Genomic DNA, 19,021 nt, shown 5'->3' with positions numbered 1-19,021 from the left:
GTGTGACACCCAATTCTCAACATTCAGAGTACTTCCCATTAATGAGAGGAACTCACCAAGGGTGCCCAATCTCACCCTTGTTGTTTCGCTTTGGCAATAGAGCCTCTCTCTATTGCTCACAACTCTTCATGGAAATTCATAGGGTGGGGACAGAACGCTGGGTCTCCCTTTATGCGGATGACATACTGCTCTATGTCACAGATCCAATAAGTTATATAGATGATATTATACAAATCCTGAATACATTTGGTTCATCTTCAGGTTATCCATTATCCAATATCAATAAAAGTGATTGTTTTCCTCTGAACAAGGTGCCCTACTGTTTCAATTTCACTTGAGGGGTTTCATTGTCTAGGGATCAGTATCACCCATCGCCTTCCCTCTCTCCAGGAGACAAATCTTTCCAATTTAGTAACTGATATTAAGGCAGATTTGCAGCATTGGGATAGTCTTCTTCTTTTACTAATAGGCAAAATACAGACATTAAAGATGAACATTCCACCTCATTCCTGTTTCTTTTTTCCAATATCTGCCAATTTTTCTCCCGAAATCTTTATTTCAATGCATGTGCAGCGTCTGCGCAATGCCTACGTGGCGCTCGTCTGTCCATTGAAAGTGAATGGAATTTACACGCACACGTTAGAGGTTTGAAGTCATCGCATAGGCAATGTACACACGTTTTAGTATAGTTCGCTGGCATTAAATGCCCCTCATAGCATGTGTGTGTGTGTGTGTGTGTGTGTATGTGAGAGAGAGAGGGGCAGCAACCTCTGGGGCTGAAAAGTGAAGCCAATCTGAAAGTGCCAAAACTGGAGTTCCCCGACTGCCCACTTGAGGCTGGCTGCAAAAGTGAGTCAGTCCCCATAGTGTACCAAATGTAAGGAGATGAAAGTTTCTGAAATGCAAAAAGTACAAGGCCAAAATACACAATGTGCAGTTGTCATTGGCTTCCACTGTATGATTGAGGAGGACACCAGTTGTGGCTAATTGCTCTGCCCACAACAACAGCTAAAAGGCTTTCCATGTGGCTGTCTTCTGTGATTATGTTTGGGTTGACTCAGAGACAATTGTTGAATTGAAGCTATTCAGAAAGCTGTACTAGGCTCAACACTCTTGCTGAGATCCAAAGAGTCCAGTCACACATCTGCAGCTACTTCAGTACAATCTTCATTTCTCTTAACTACATGGCTGAAAGCATTATCACCCTCAGCATCAGTTGTTGGGATGTAAACTAATTTCTACCGAAGGTCAGACTTTGAAGCTTTGCTCCAACATCATCTGTTATGAATCACTTTGAGCTCTCTTTCTCTGAATGAGAAGTATAAAGCAGGCAAGTTTCAGTGTTGGAGAGGCAGAGCAATGGACAACATAAAGCTCCTGTTGTCATTTTCATGAGGTCATGACTAGGCTCACTAGGTGGTGGTGTGGTCATTTATTATACAAGGCCACGGTAAAGAGAAATGAAACTTGATTGTCATGCTCTGTTGCCCCTCTACCAATTTCCTGAGATGTATTTATCTCTAATATCGTTAGACACCAACAACTCCTGAGTGCCAAGTGACAGGGCCTGCTGGAGTGGAACATGATGCACCAAACATGGCAGTGTGCAATGCTGAAAGCAAGTCATGCCTGTAATTAATTTATATCCTAAAGTCCTCTGTAGATAATTATCAGATGACATACATACTAAGCATTGCAGTGGAGAGTTACCACCAATCAGAGCAGACATAAATGTCTGCATTCAGTTATGCAGCCTCGTCCCATGGTCCTTGCACTATATGGTTGGGATTTTCTGCAAACATTTTCAATGCAATTAAAATACATAATACATTTACAGTTGGTCTGATCAAATGATCCTTAAATAACCAGACCTGGATAAAACTACAGGTGTACTATGTGTATTCTACAATATGTGGGATGCAGTTTGTTTTGTGTTTTTGTTGCTGCTGTATTTTAATCAAAGGCCACATTGAGGACTGTGCTCCTGAAAAGAGCACACTCACAAAAGACAAAAGGATCAAAAACAAAAACCAATATTAGTAAGCTCACCATTTATCAAACCACCTGAGAGGAGTAATTGCTTTGATATACAATAAACTGTATTGGGTATGGCCTGGACCCAATTCCAGCACAGCTGACAACAGTTTGTAAATACTTTTTATTATCAACAGCAGTCGATACTCAGCAGACAGGTAAGAAGCAGCACAGTTCAGTCCAGTAAAGCAGATCCGAGTCTCTGTGGGTTTGGGGAGGGCTTGAAGGTCCAGACAAGGTGAGCAGTCCAACAAGTGAGTGCAGCCATGTGGGTATGAGAACACACACACACACACACACACACACACGCAACAGTTCACAAAGGGGCTGCTGGACCTTGAGGAGAAGGGTGGCTCCTAATGCTGCAGGTGAGTAGACAGGAGCCAGACAAAGGATCAAGGAGCCAGCAGGTAAGGGTGTACAAGGAAACTTGTACAGAGCTGTTACAGAAACCAGGAGAAGCAGAGGAAGAACTTGTGGACGGGGATGGAAATGTTGACTCAAATGTTGACTTCTAGTCATTTTGGAGCTGAAACGCTATGTTTGTGACATGTGTATAAATATAGGGTTGTCACGATACTAAAATTTTCAACTTGATACCATTTTCGATACCACAAGGATAAAAACAAAGACCCCAAAATTTAACAGAAATATTTTTATTAACAAGAAAAATGCAACATGTAAAGATTAACAGAACAGAAGGTTAAATATTTATAATAAAAAACAGTTGTGCAAAAAGAAACTGCAACTATGATAACAAGCTTCAGATACTCGCTACTTTTTGAAAATGAGTATTGTATCTGAATACAACGTTTTAGTATCGATACTTTTTTGAGTATCGATACTTTGATGAAATAAAAAAGTATTATTAAATCACTTCCCTGTGTTAAACTCTTCTCGTGCCGTCAGGAAGACCAAGGAGGAAGGAAGGGGTCCTTTGAGTTATAGCTGCTGAGTTTTTCCCAATTCAAAAAAGTCTGATGGTGTTGATGAAAAATTCCAGACACATTTTCACTTGACCAGAAAGTACAAAGATAGATTCAAAAGATCTTCCAAAGCTAACAGACTAACTGAATTTACACTTGGGGATAAATAAAGTGATTTTGACTTTGATTGATTTGGGGGTCCAGGGTCCATCAGACAAGCAGCACAGAATGAGTTGGACAAGGCCATGGTCGAAGTGTTGCAACTACCTGATTTAGACATGTATGAGAAGGCTAAAAAAAATGTTATTCTCCAGAGATACCTGTCACTGATGAGACAGGGTGAACATGAAAAGGTTGTGTTGACACTATCTTCGCCCGTCACTGAAAGTACCCATGTGGGTGGTACGAGTCAGGACGTTGCACATCCTATTGATGATACTGGTGTAAAGCATATGGTTGTGGATGATGTATTAAGACATATGCCGAAAAGAAGCATTAAAAATGCAGGTCGCTTTTTGGCAAAGTTGACCCGTGCATCAGGTGTAATATCATGGACTGACCAGGGTGGGATTTTTATTGACAAACGACCGATCAGAGGCTCACATGTGTGTGATTTGAATAATAAAAAAAAAAACGTCACAGCAACACATAATGTTTCTGATTATTCAAGACCAGCGGGGTGGACCTTGTTTTTAAAAACCCTGGCTGAGTTAAATGTCCTGTTATCTGCTATTCCAAACATTCGTTTGTGTAGGGTCATTGCAGACTATAAAGGGGCCGATGACTCGGGCAGTGAAACAAGTTTGATGACCCATAACGATTCATACAGTGGAAGAAAGAGAAAATACTCATTGATTGATTCACCCAGATTTAGCACACCACTTACGACATCTAGATCAAGGAGGTCAGTCACACAGGGTGGACACTGCTGCATGGTTAGATTTTTTACTTTATTCTTTTTTTTTTTAATTCTATGACAAAGCAAAATGTAAAAAACTTTTTTTTAATAATGCTAAAATATTTGTCAATGAGAGAATAAAAAATATTTTCTTTGCTTATGCACTTTTATTTCTCATTTTTCTGTATTCTTTTTTTTTTAAATGGCAATGACAGAATTAATGTATTTTTAATGAATTCATGCAATATAAATACTGCCAAAACTGTCAAAGAAATATCCATGTTCAAGGATTTGTTGTAAAAGTCCACTGCTTCACTGGTTGATAAAAAGTTAGCAGAGGAGAGATGTTGGAGGTCCAGTGTCAAGGTGTTCGGGTTGATATTTTTTATATTTCTGAAATGAATTTGACGATTGGGATTGGCAAAACAGCTTTGTGTGAGATGTAAAGCATGTGTGTCAATTTGACAGGCAAGAAATTTGATATGAAACTTATTGTCAGGTCATCAGGTAGCCAATCAGTTGGTTCAGTCAGTCATTAATAACAAGACTACCACCCTCCTGAACCAATCCCTCTACTAAAAAGTCTGATAAATCAAGGTACATGAGCAGACACTAAGTCATGTTATAAACAAACCAGCAGTTTAGCCAGATTGTGTAAACCCCTTTTGTGAGAGGTAAAACTGAAGGTGATATTATCCCTTGAAGTACTGGAGGTCAAGAATAAAGAAATCTTCCCAGAAACATTTATTGTGTATTACTACAACATATGTACGAACCACTGGAATTCTCACAGCCATTGCTGTGCTCACTTTTAAAAACAGAAGCAGAAAAGGATTTTAAGTGTAGCAGTCACATGTATATGACCTTTGACTATATGTGCTTCGATCTTTACGAAGCTGCGCCCCATCTGAGAAATCCTCCTCAAGGCTCAGAATCTATCAACTTAATTGTCTGTCATGCTTACACAACTCACAGAGAGGATAAGCTGGCATTAAGACAGCCCAGCTGAAAGATGACTAGAAATACATAATCTCACTGACATGTGCTTGCACATCATTTGACCCTTTGAACGCTGATCCAGAGTAATTAAATCAAATGAAACGCCATCAATCCCCCTGAATGGGTTTCAGCTCTATCAATCCATGTTATGACACCATCGTTGAACATGAACGGTGTCCAATATGCTTTTAAATGAACATGACAGATATGTTTCTTTTAATCTAATTGATTTATTAAGGCCTTTTCGGACATTCTTGTTCAAATGAGACAAGTCAGCAGGTTTAAATAGCTTGCTGATCTCAATGCTGCACTGTTTTCACTTTGTAGGTGTCAAGGTTCAAATGTGCTCTGCCAGGTTCGCAGTCCACTGTCCAGCAGTGAGTGAGCAGTTAGATAGCAGTGCTGCCCCTGCAAACATAATGAGCTCATGCGCATACTGAAGTTCATGGGCGTAATCTCCATTTGTACATTGGGTGGGGGGGCACATATTAAGCGTCAGGAACTTAATTTCTTGCACTGTGTTGAATCTTTCTGTAGCAATTTCTGGTGGAAAATACAAAATTCAGGATGCAGGTAACAATTCAAAAATATCAAAATGTATAGCTCTGACCACATCTTGTCCGGGAGCAGTGTGTTGGAATATTTTCTTGTATGTCTCAAAAAAAAGTTGAAGAGAGTCACAAACAGGAGATGTTTGGCTCCACTCAGCCATTCCCCAGGCTTCAGCTCAAGATGAAGGATCATGTAAGCCACTTTACAGTGATCAGAGAGTTAGTGGGCAGCTTAGAGCAGAAATTGTAGATCACAATGGAACAAGAAGGCTTGTCAGGTGCTGGAGTCAAACAAACATCTCTAGTCAGGATAGATGAGAGGAAAGGATCCATGCAGATAGATGTAGCTCAGCAGTAGGAGGAGCTTGCAGCTTCTGAACTTGGACCACCAAAAACCCATTCTGATGAATGAAATGTCGAAACTGTCTCACTAATTTTTTTTTTTAAAAACACCTTCACCCACAACTCTTTTAATGTACCTTACACTACACCCTGTTCATGTTTGGCCTGTGTACCATTTGTTCTATTGAATTGCAATTAATATTTTTTCTCCACAAAAAAATCCACCACCAACAGTTTAAGAGGAGCGACGGATTATGCCAGTAGCGAGGGAATCAGAGACCAGAAGTTGAGAAGAGAATAAATAATTATCCTTAACCGCTTATCCGCACTCGGGTAGCGGGGCGCTGGAGCCGATCCCAGCTGACATTAGGCAAGGTACACCCTGGACAGTTCGCCAGACAATCACAGGGCTGACACATAGAGACAGACAATCACGCTCTCATTCACTCCTACAGTCAATTTAGAGTCACCAATTAAACCTTAGTGCATGTTTTTGGACTGTGGGAGGAAGTCGGAGGACCTGGACAGAACCCATGGGGAGAACATACAAACTCCACACAGAAGACCCCCAGGCCGGCGTCAAATCAGCAGTACTCTTGCTGTAAGGTAAGAGTGCTAACCACTACATCACATTAGCCCAAAATAAATAATAAAATATAAAAATTCCCCAGATAATTCCCCAGTGGACTTCTTACCTGGGGATCCTTTTTAACTTTCTTACATATTCCCAAAACAAGATGCCACACAGATGCTTGTATTGTTTTAACCAAGAGCTCTTTGTTGTCTCAACCAACTTTCTTTGTTGTTTGTATGTTTCAGCTATATGTCAGTCTGGCCAGTGTTCCAGAATCCACCCAGCGGTTTGAGTTAAAATAACAAAATCTGAAATAAATATTCTAAGAAAACAACAACTGACTAAATGAGATGATGACAACAAGGAAGACAGAGGAAGAAAAGAGGGACTCTTCTCAAGTCTTTTGATATTCTGCAGAAAGTAGCTCAGTGGACTGAGGAGTGATGAGTTTCAGATGCTGCTGTGTAGTGTTCCATATGTAATCACAGCCACAGTTGCTCCCCAGTGTCTGAGGGCCTGAGAGGAAGACCTGCCATCATTCTCTGTGAGCAGCGTGTCATTCATAAAACCCTCCCCACCATTGATCCACCAGACAAGTGTTAGAGAAAAGCTCCGGTACATATCAATGCTCTGTCCCAGAACAGCCGATGAAAAACGCTGGCAGCCCATCTCATCCTTCTCCCTCTCATCCATCAGATGGTCCATCCCTTTAGAGGCAGTGGTTGAATCCCCCTGTAGCCAAGGACATCAGCCTGACCACCGCGAAGGTCCTCCAGCCTCCGTCCACTTGAGGAATGGCATGGACGGTCTTCAAAACCAGCCCACATTAGGGCTCATCTGTCTTCATTGGTCTTGCACTAGAGATCCCTAGCATGCCAAGACAAAGATTTCAGCCATCCATCTTGATGTGGCTTTAAGTGTCTGGCTATAACAGCTGGCAACCAAGGACAGAGCCTCTCCTCTGGCCTACATGCCTCTCAGAGCAAGTGTGAGGGATGATGTCACCATGCTCAGAATCTCTCAGATCAATCAAATAAAAAATAGAGGGATCCTATATCTATACCTGGTCGACTGGGAGGGTTATTGGTTCTGAGGTTCCAGCTTGTCATATCCTCGACCCACAGCTCATTACAGAGTTCAACCAGCCGAACCCTGGACTTCTTCAGTCCACGCTGGATGCCAGATCGTTCAATGCATTCATGTCTGGCTTTCCAACTGCTTTCCTGTTTTTGACTCTCCTGCTTTGTTGATTTCCCAGCAAATGCCTCAGCCTTCTGAGGACTTCAAAAGGTCTATGGGATGGTCTTCATGGGCCCAGACACTGATGGAGGACTACTGGGCCTTAAGCAAGGAAACAGATCCGTAACAGACTATACCATTTAAATGTAATATCTCAGCCTGTCCCTGACCACAAGTTTTGCCTCTGCTCCTCCTGATTTCCCCCTTAGTTAAACATGTTTGGATATATGCTTATCTTTCATTCTTGCCAAAAAGAAGATCAGTACGAATCTCATTGTCACGAATCAGGCAGGATCCAAATGCAGTACAACCAAGATTGAGAGTGAGGTCTCTTTTATTGTTCCACACACAGCAGGTAACACAGGAAACAAGAAACACAAACTCAGTCTTGCAACTAGAGTCTCTGAATGACACAGAAATACTAAAGTCCTGAGCACAGCTCTGAAGCAGGGAAGGAGAGCTCAGTAGTGACCGTCCACAACGTAGAAACGAGCCAGCAGGATAAGTCAGTCGAACATTGAGCTCCTCAGGAAACTCCAGAGGCGGCCGGCGAGTAATCCTCTTCAGAGAAGCCGGAGCAGCAGACACCAACACTTGAATGGCGAGAATCCAACCAGGAAACACACACAGGCTGGAATCAAAGTCGGGGACAGAAGGCAGGCAGGTTTACCAGGGCAGAGACGAGGAGACGGAGTCAGGAACAAACGGGATCGGAACCGGGAAGTCAAACAGAGAAAGAGCGCTGGAAAGTTCAGCATGGTATAAAGACAATCTGGCAACTGGTGCTGGGCTGGTGAGGCTTAAATTCTGGAGTTTGATGAGCACTGAATGAGCTCCAGCTGAGCTCTGCAGCGGATCTCCTTTGATGAGGGGGCGTGTCACGCTGCACCAGAGCCCATGACACTCATATTTGTATGGTAAATATAAAGCAAGGTTGGTACATCCCTGTGGACTAGCTAAAAGCTAGAAAGACTGAATAAGCCACCAGATCTTTTAGTCAGGAAACAGCATAAACCATGACTCAATAAATACACTCTGACAGCCAAAACACTAAATAGTAAAAGCTGGAATTCTTGAGGCACTCGACCCCACAAATCTTGCAACAACATCATCTTGCAACTGTTGTGTTCTTGTACCAAAAACAAGCATGCACCTCAGCCAGCAGCTTGCTCTTTAAATGCAGTGATAGTTGTGCTTAAAGTTCACAGAAGAGCTACCGTACTGTGAGACACGGGGCTGGGAGCGTAGCCGCTGATGAAGCAGGTGAGTAGAAAGGAGCCAGACATGGGATCCCAGAGCCATCAAGGCATGGAAATGCCACATAGCCACAAGATCAGGCAGATGGAAACCAGGAGGAGCATAGGCAAAACTCATGGTCGGGGACAGAAGGCTGAGGTGTTTTCTGGGAAATTGACGAAGCATGAGAGTCAGTCCAAAAAGAAACGCTGGAAAGTCAGGCATGAATGCAATTAATGATTTGGGAGTGGATGTGTGTGAGGCAAGAGTCTTAATACTAGTTTGATTGGTGATCTGAAGCAGCTGAGTGACCAGGTGAGTGGAGTTGGGCTGATGAGATGTGAGTGGCTGGCCTGTAGAAAGACAAAGTACTGGCAGACTGCAGGAATGAGCAGGAGGGTGCAGAGCTGAACTGTGACAAAAATGTAGGGAAAAGGTTTGGTGAAAACATGGATGGAGGAGTAGAGGGCTGTATAGCTTTTAACTATTCATTATTATTATTTTGTTTTTGTAAGAACTTGGTCCCATCAGTCACCACACCCACAGTATAATCATCATTAGCAGTCCTAATGTGTGTCTTCACCTTTACTTGGCAACTGCTTGTTGCTTGTTGTATTTGAGTCTCTAAATAAAGGAGATGTCTGGAGCAAGGCAAGTCTGTGATGCTTTTTATTACACTAGACAGCCAACAGCCTGTCAACATACTTTTTCTCTGTTTCAGGGTTTAGGCCATTTAGCTACAAGAAGGAAATCCTAATCCTACAGCACACTATATTTTCAACAGCATAGTGTTCTAACTTCCAACTTCATGCTTACAGTTTGAAGTGGAATACCAACTGTGAGCCAGACCTGATCCCCAAACATCAGTGTCAGACCACATTAATGCTGAAAAGGAGAATATCTCTTCAGCAGGTTCAACATCTGGTGGAAAGACTGCTTTTAGCTATGGTGTGTATTAGTTTGTAGTAAAGAATTCTTGCTAGCAAAAACATACAATGAATCAACAGTTTGAAACAGCACCAAGAGCACTGAATTGAAGATTTTTTTTTAAATATATTTGCCTCTAAATTAATTTCTCAGTTGCCAGCTACAGAAGTGATGTATGTGATATTGAAATAATGGCTTGTAGATGGAGATAATTTAATTTAGAAATTCTTTCCAAGGCCAAAAAGGGTCACATTTCTGGTACAAAAGGCCTTGCCAAATGATGCTCTCTTCCTATTAGAGGAAAAGACAGAGGGTAATTTCATACTTGTTTATGCCCCACATTCCCTGGCTCTTCGCACATCAGAGTAAATTGATTTCACTCTTCATATTGCAGCAATCCTCCAGCTTCGGCTAGTATATACTAACATGAATCATGGTAATGTCCCCGCTAAGTGAAAAGAAAATTAATTTTCACTGCCATACTGATCTAACTAATAACGGGGTACAAGTAAGGAGAAAATGGGAAATCATTACTCAGCAAACATTATCTTTAATATTTGTATCCACTTCTGAGCAGAAATTAAGGAGCAGATGAGGAGGAACTTAAGACAGACGTGGAGAAGTGTGTCTGACTTTCAACAGGATCCTGGAGAGGGCATTAAAAATGCAATTGGCCATTGATTGCTTGCTAATAGCAGAAAGAGAAGGGGAAGAAAACAATTGCTGCAACAAATTTCTTCTTTAAAAAAAATGCCTCTCCATTCATGCATGTTATTAAAGCCATTGAGCTGAAATCCCCCGTTGAAAGATACAGAAAATGGAAGATGGGATCTTAGCAGCCCAGTGACTTATTAAGGTGTATTTGACATCCATACATCAAAATGACACCCTGCTAAAATCCCTATTTCTCATCTAAAGCAAATATCCTTCCAGTCACATGCTGAGCTTCTTCATTTCATGGTTATTTCAATATGGGCCAAAGGTGATTGCCTCACAGTCGTTTTAGGCATTTAAGTGCTAAAGAGTTTCTGTTGTTATCTCTGACAAGCTTAAGGCTAGAGGGGGTAATGCGTTTGGTTGTGTGCATGTATATGTGTGTGTATCTGTCTATCTATCTAATATTTTTTTTGCACATTTATGACTATGCTCAAGGACCTCTCACGGTTGTGTTGATTCCTAATTTTTGTAAACCTACTTTATTGATTATATTTGTTGTTGTTTTTTACAATAATACATGATGATTTTAGGTGTATTGTCTTTGGGACTGACTCAGTCTACATGCAAATTAACCCTTAATAGGGCACTCATTGAAATACTTGCAAATTCCAAATTTCAACTCTAGAGAATATTGGAGGATATTACATACTGCAAGAATGTGTAAAAAAAGCATACGAAAATAATATTTTGAGAAAAAGGTTTACGAGATTAAAGTGGCAAATCTACAAGAAAAAAAATGCGTAGATTTAAAGTGGTGAATCTGGGAGAAAAAAGTTGCTTTTTTCCCACTTTTTTCTTGTAAATCTGCAACTTTTTTTGCGCAGATTTGCCGCATTAAATCTCTTAAATCTGCAACTTTTTTTCTTGTAGATTTGCCACTTTAATCTAGTAAATTTGCAACTTTTTTCTCAAAATATTACCTGAAGTTATCAAATATAGTTCTTTGCCTGATATAGGGTTAAACATGCAGTAGGTTGCTGTCTACAGTATATGTAAAGTACGTAACAACGGTAAGTACACTATTAAAAAAAATCTGTTAAATTTACGGTAAAATACTGACAGCTGTGGTTGCCAGAACTTTACCTAAAAAAATACTGTGAGTTTTAAATTTAAATGAAAATATCAGCAAAAACTGTAATTTAGACTGGACACTCCCTTTATTTTTAGGGTTATTGTGTCCTTGTGACATTCTGGTATTTCTCCTTTAATTTTACATGAAAAAAAAGTTTTTTCTACAGTGATATTACATTTTTAATTTCACGGCCTATTTCTGATGCAATTTGACAGTGTTTTACTGTAATTTCTGAAAACATTTTTACAGTGTAGTGCCCTTTCCCGTCTGCTGTCTACTCCATTACAAAGTTTAATTATACACAACAAAGCAACAATGAAGCCATCACAGTTTTTCCACATTATAAAATTATACATCAATTAGATTCAAAATGCAAACCATCATCGAGTCTCAAACTATACAGACTGAGCAGAACAAAAAAACAAAAATGACCTCCAGTCAAGTTTCTTCCTCTCTGACTCAGAGACAGCCTTGGTGCTCCTCACTGTTTCCTTCTTTTGATGGATTAACTGCGCTGCCATATTTTTTTCCTGATGGAGCTGCCCAACTCTATTAAGTTTCTTCATGCTCATCAGCTCTGAGCCGTCCTGACTTTGTTTCACCTGCCCTAAAATATTTTTCTGTGTCCTGAAATGGACTGGGCTGAATTACTTGTATACATATAAAAAGACAGTTTAGAATCTCAGCACTACATGTTCAAGAAGATATACTGTTGTAGTTTCCTTGTGCAAACCCAAATTACCAGTGAGGGCTAAATTACAAAAGGATTGCGCTGCCTTTGCAGCCGATAAACACGCAAATAAGGCTAAAACAAACCATTTGTGAGGGATGTCAACTCAAACTCCGTCATTTTGGGATTCAGTGGCAGGGCGCTTTGCTCAGCTCCCGTACGTGTCAGTTTTGAAAAACCATGAGAAATAAATGAAAAGTAAATAGACCTCTAGCTCAGTCTGACTCTTGTGATGTCCACAGCATCGCTATCTTGTTTCCCATATGGGTAGCAGACCATATTTGGACTGTGGAGGAGCGAGAGGAATCTGACGACACTGACTACACACCTCTCTACACCTCAACCTGACTGAGAGAAGCCGCTGCTAATTCATGTTAGCATTAACTGGAGCATTACCTGGGATGTTCATTTTGTCTAGCAAAAGACCGACTCCTTGGAGTGTCTCTTAATCCAACCAAACGCTGAACAAGACATTTTTACTGACCAAAACGCTCAAATAAACTGTCATTAAGTGAAAATACAGTGAAAGGGTCAAAGTTATGAGACCAAACCACTAAACGTCCTTTTTTATATCCATATAACGTTATATATGACTTTATTGACATTGCCATGTCTATCTTCTATTTTCTTCTAAACGGGGCCATTATTTGAACTATTAACATCAAATTGTCTTGCAGAAGATTTTTTCTAGTGATTGAGACCATAGCGTTGTCCTAAAAAAAATTCTGAGGTCATAATTCAAGTGAGAAGTTTTCTCATTTTGCATTGAAATTAATGGACAGAAATGTTTTTGCAGCCACACTTAGCACCCCCTGCTGGATTTTTCGGTAGAATGCAGCTTAAGGCACTTCCTGGTTTGCCTCCCTGCTCAGACCCGGAAGTTGCTGCCTAGCTCACATACGCTCACTGTATGAAATTGGATTGCGTGTGTGTGTGTCTTTTGCATGCGTAGACGAACACGGAACATTAATTAATATTAGTTCCTTACCAGACGGCTGGTCTGACTTTGGAAATTTAAATAATCAATGGAGACCCACTGTTGTGCCTTGTGCATAAATATGCAGTGTGTTTCTCTCATCTCTGAAGACACACTTGTCTTTGTAGTTAAATGAGTTGAATCCGATCTAAAAATACAACACAAGCCCAGCCCAAGTATACGTCCGACTGAAGGCTTCACCTTCCCAATAATCCCTACATTAAAACCCTATTATGCACTTAAAGTACTAAAATAATTCACCACTGCTTTATTTGCTCACAAGAAAAATGGATGACAGAATGTCAGTCCATCATGGAAACAGGGCAGCTTTCAATTTAAAAAAAAGTGTAGCCTGTATTGTGGACTATCACTGGCTAGTGCAGGGTTAGTAATAATGGAGTTATTGCACAATAGACCACTAAGTTGCCTTCTTGGAAAATCATGCTTTAATATTTGTTTCATGAAGAACGGAAGATTCCTTTTTATGTTTTGTGAAAGCTGATTGATTCCAGCTTACTGATGTTTCTCCCCAATGTCTCTGTTTGGATGAATTCTCAGGGCAATTAACAGTCAAGTCCCAGGCAGCGTGAGAGGAATGACTTGCAGAGGATAATGACAGATTTCTTCATCCTTTCAGCAAACAGGCCGTGGCCCCTGTCTGCCTTGCCCCCCCTTCTCTGAGATCCACCTGTACATCAGCCAGGGTTCATGAAGCGTGACCACAACAGAGGCCAGAGGGGACAGAGGAGGAACATCAGGCTCTGCTTCTGCGCACTGAATGCAAAAAAGGAAAGCGATGTGTGACACACTGAGCGTGTCTTATGGAAGCAATTATGTGGGCCTGGTGCCTCATAGTGTGGATGAGTAATTATCACCTGAGAAAAACACCACTGAGGACAAAAAAAATCAATCATCATAAGCACTTATGTGTAGTTACATACAATGTAGTATAGTATAGATAATATAGTCTAAACTGTGACTTATAACTCTAAGCAAACATGACTCATAGCAATCACTGTGGATCTACTCTCCTCCAGCTATGAGGAGTGGAAATGTTGAGGTTCTTTAAAAAGAGACACAGTGTCGATCTGGTGAGGTTTTAGAACTCATCTAAGTCAGATTTTCCTGTTTTCCCCTCAGGAACAACACCATTGCCTTTTTCCTCATAGTTCAAGATAACATAAACAAAAAAATGAAAAAACAAAGAAACTTACCAGCCCACGAAGCAACAGGTGAAATATGTCATGAAAGAAAACCTCAAGATGGACGAGCATGAAGTCGAAGCCATCCAGACTAGTCGTCCCATTGTGGCAAAAGTTCTTGATACAAAGATAAAAATGTCCATCATGAGGAGAGGAAAGGAGCTGGTCAATAACAACTTCTCCATCAGTGACCAGTATCCACCAGAGATCCTGAGGAGATGCAGGGTGCTTCATCCCACCATGACAGAGACGCGGAAAAACGACAAAAAGATCCATCTTGTCATTGACAAACTTTACATCGACGGGAAGCTCTACAGTAACTCTGAAATTACTTACTGGCTTGGTGGAGGAGATGTAATCAAAAGCCGGTAAGATTTCAACTTGGTGCTGTTTGCTTACACATCAAATGGCATCAGAGCGAAGGGTTACCATGGACACTTGTCAACAAATCCAACAACTTTTGTGTCAAACCCAACAATTTAATTTCAGGCAGTGTCAATAACAGGCAGTCAATGTGGCAACCAAAACAGGCAAGAGATAGACAAAAGGCAATACCTGAAGCTGTCCAATTAAAGTTCAGCAAACTTTACAGAACCAATAACTCCACAGAGAATGTTCTAAGCAATGAGTCTAAATAAAGTTCCAGTTTCCAAAGGGGGTAATCCGATATCAATGTCCAATAAACAGGCAAATACAGGCAGCCGCAGGACTGACCCCGACTGATGATGGGAAATGGACCTATGAATCTGGGAGCCAACTGAGCACAGTCACAGGCCAACCTGAGTGGAGAGCCAAACCCTTTGCCCGACCCAGTAGGTAAGTGCCGGTCTGGTGACAATAGGCTAAGGTCCTGAGCAGAGCTACACAAGCTCTTCTCTATGTGAGGTGACACCTGCGGACAAGGGCCTGAGCAGAGGGAGCCATCACTCCTTCTGAATCAGGAGACAGCAGAGGATGATAACCATCATCACACTGGAAGGGAGACAGTAAGTAAAACTCTTTCCAGAACCAGGACATAAACTGTGGGCCTTGGTCTGAGACAATGTCTTGGGGAAGGCCATGGAGTCTGAACATATTGCCTCCTCAGCTGTCTCCTTGGAGGAAGCCGAGAGAGAGTAAAGAGGACCCTGGGGTTTAGATTCTCAAATGTGCATTAAATGAATAACACTGAATGAATGACACAACAATGGGAAGCAAACTCTGGACTCCTGCTTCAAAGTCCTGGGATTGTTGGTTCCATCCACCTCTAAAAGCAGTGAAGGCGTTCTGTTTTAACACCATATTGCTCCATAACTTTAGCTGTGGTTTGCAGAAACACACAATCACAACAGCTTTTGCTGGGGACTGGACTGTTATGTAGAAGCACATGATCAACATACTCCTGTCTCCTAGAGGAACTGACATCAAGCAGGAGGGAGAAAGGGCACCTCTTCCCATATGATTGAGGTGAGGCAGGGTGGTCATTGGACGTGAATGTCATGTATGAGAGATCAATGGAGTGACAGGAGCCAGCAGAGAGGCACGGCTCGCTGACAGCTCCCCCATGAATATTTACAGCCTTGCCTTTCTTTGTGTCTGCAGCCCAGCACACCCTCTGCTCTTTGAGTTTGACACATACAGCATCCTATGTATGCTGATGTCAAAATATGTGAATTTAATGAACAGGTTTAAACAACAGACTGGTATACATTTATAATCAAACATTTTAGCATATAAGTAATATGCTATATAAAAGTCTTTGTCTACTACATTTCTTCTCCAACCTGTCGTTTTCTGAATCCATGCCAAGGTGTTTTAAATTGTTTAACTGTATGTTAAAGAAAAGCAAAGCTATGAGCTGGAGTTGTCAGTGGCAGCCTCAACTAGTTTGATCCTTGACCTGACTTTGCTGTCAAATATATATCATTCAAGTATTTTCCAAATGCTCAAGTTTTGGATTTGAAAAACTCCTTCATCAATTGTTTTGTTTCAAACATTGACAGTAAGCTGGAATTCCTTTGTGGAACCAATGTTGTCAAAAAAAAAATCACTAATTGTACCTTTTAGAGCATGACTATAGAGACTGTATCCCAAATCGGACACATCTACAATGCCACACTTTCCGGTGTTTCACGGTCATTTCCAATAAGATTGCCACCACCAGTGTAGGTATAATTGATTTATACATATTTAACAATCTACATGTGAAATTTCATTTATGTACATGGAGATTTACATGTCTAATTACAATATGAAAGTAACTCTGATTAGACAACGCAGTACTGAAAGCTATTTTTACTGTACTCTATTTTATTGTGAAGGACAGAAGTACTGTCCGGGTGTGTTGAAACGATGGTTGTTAACAGTGACATTTATTTGGCTTACCCAGAAAAATCCAATTTCCCCCGAAAAACTCAGCAGCACCCATTGTTTTACAGCGAGAAAATCCAGGTGTCCGATTTGGGATACATGTAGCGCTTGGCTAATTCACCGGCGTTAGCGTCCTTTTGCCAACTCTGATAAACCAGAGGCTAACGTACACGGTTAAAACAATATACGGTTCAAAAGATAAGAAGATATACTTTAGTTTCACATCATTTAATTAATTGGAAGTGTAACCCAGGTGTAAAACTTGGTTAACTAAACCATAAGTTTAACCCTAGAATGAAATTGTTGTTTTATTGTGTTACTGTTCATGTGTTAAAATATCTTTAATATTTCTCTGAGTTGCAACATATTTCTGAGTTGCACTTGAAAGCAACACATTCCTACTGCACTTGAATGCAGCACCCAGGTTCACCGCATCTAACCTAACGAAAGGCAGGTAGCCTTTTAGCAACCAATTAGCGTGCATGTTCCGCCTATGGTGAAGGAAGCAAGTCTGTACGTAGTGCTTTTTACTTCCTTTTGACCCCGGCCGCGACAGCGAGAAGGCAGCAATCCGCTAAACAAGAGCGGTAAGATATTGATTGTAGTAAAACTACCGCAAATCATTTAAGTTGATGTTAGCTCCAACTAGTTTCTTTGTTTACAGTTTAGCACTGTGCTCAAGTGGTTACACAGACGAACCGTCTGTCATCTTGTGAGAGCTGAGAGTCCCCGACGGCGCTCAGCACTGGAACGAAGCGCATCGGTGAGAGATATTTTCGGTGTTTCTGATGACTGTTAGCTGCTGCTGCTACTCATATGCTGAACGGGTTAGCTATATGGAGATATACTGTGGTGAACTGTTGCATTAAGTTTGTTGGTCTGTGAACACTTAACCTGTGCACTTAATACACTAAACTGCGCATTTATTAGCTGATTAGCATTATGTTTATGTTAGTACACGTGACTGCAGGCAGCACAAAGTACATGTTGATCAGCCAATTGTGTCAATATATGTTAAAGGGGAATTAGTTTATCATTTTGTTATACAAATTGTAATGTGAAGGAATTGTCTTCTTTCAGTTATGAGTTAGAGGTTAATTTTGTGATCTTATTATAGAAACTCATATTATGATGATAAATGAATGAATATACTTTGGTCATGATTTAAATCACAATTTCTGATATGTATTTGTTTGAATTATAACCCAATGGTTCATGAAAGGACACTTGATTTCTAGATTTGAAATGATTGAGCTTTAGTGTAATGAAAGGCCAGAATGTTAAAGGTGACATTCTCATTATACTTTAGTGTTATTGTTGTACAACAATTAGATTGTTTACTTAAAGGTCCTGTTTATCAAATTAAACAGGTCAGGTCTTTTGGAGACCCCTAGTCTTCATATCCAGTCTTTTGGAGAGGATCCAGAGCCTTGGATGAAGGATTCGGGATCATTCGGTGATTCATAGATGGCGAGCCTCCCAAAGATCCTAAGGAAGCGGGATTGACTCTTCGTCACTAACTACAAGTGGTGGTAGGGCCAGCCTGGTTGGCAGGATTGCTACACACCCAAAAGAGTTAGCGCGTGACTCTGATCACCCTATTAGAGGAACATTTGAAAGGAACACAGTAAAACAGTACCGGTACTAAGAAACACAAGACTCTTTATTTTAAAGGCGCCATTTTATTTTGTTTGTTATTTTCCATACCATTGTTCATATAAATGTTGTAAACTATTGTGATACAGTACTCACTAAAAGAGTTTACTTTGCAAATTGTTTCGTGGTTGGTGTTGTTCATTGTTTGGCTGTTCAGGTCTATGGTACATGAGCTCTTTACGAACCTAGCCATTCAGTGTATTCACTATAAGTGGGTTACAGAAGCATAACGTGATCATTTATATTAGTAGTTAATGTGAAATTTTGATAAAATCTTAGCCGAACGGTGTCCGACTTGGGATACAGTTACGTTATATAACTTTTGGTAAACATGATACAACATGATACATACATGAAACATGATATTTAGTCTTGCTTTATACAGAAAAAAATATCCAAATCTTAAAGTTGCACTAATTATGTTTTTTTAACGCAACTTGTGCCCATTTGTCTGGAATTCCGGTTGCAGCCTGCATCAAATTCAAAACCCGTCTCTTACCTACAACTGTCAATCGGAACTCCTTTATTCATGTCCACAAACTCTCCCGCCCACCATGCTCTTCCAGTGAAAGGCGTCTGGCTCCTCCGCCGCT

At 40.7% G+C, this 19,021-nt stretch overlaps 1 long non-coding RNA gene across 1 annotated transcript; it reads left to right on the top strand.

The window, feature by feature from the left end:
• Positions 1–17,220: 17,220 nt before the first annotated feature.
• LOC131991273 (uncharacterized) lies at positions 17,221–18,194 on the top strand. Its single transcript, XR_009396121.1, has 3 exons — positions 17,221–17,359; positions 17,437–17,535; positions 18,143–18,194. It is a non-coding gene; the product is annotated as an uncharacterized LOC131991273 (long non-coding RNA).
• Positions 18,195–19,021: the final 827 nt, after the last annotated feature.

Source organism: Centropristis striata, chromosome 18, assembly GCF_030273125.1.
Source record: "Centropristis striata isolate RG_2023a ecotype Rhode Island chromosome 18, C.striata_1.0, whole genome shotgun sequence".
In the NCBI taxonomy this organism is placed as follows: domain Eukaryota; kingdom Metazoa; phylum Chordata; class Actinopteri; order Perciformes; family Serranidae; genus Centropristis; species Centropristis striata.
The sequence above is the reverse complement of the archived record's forward strand: the minus strand, read 5'-3'. Positions and strand labels throughout refer to the sequence as shown.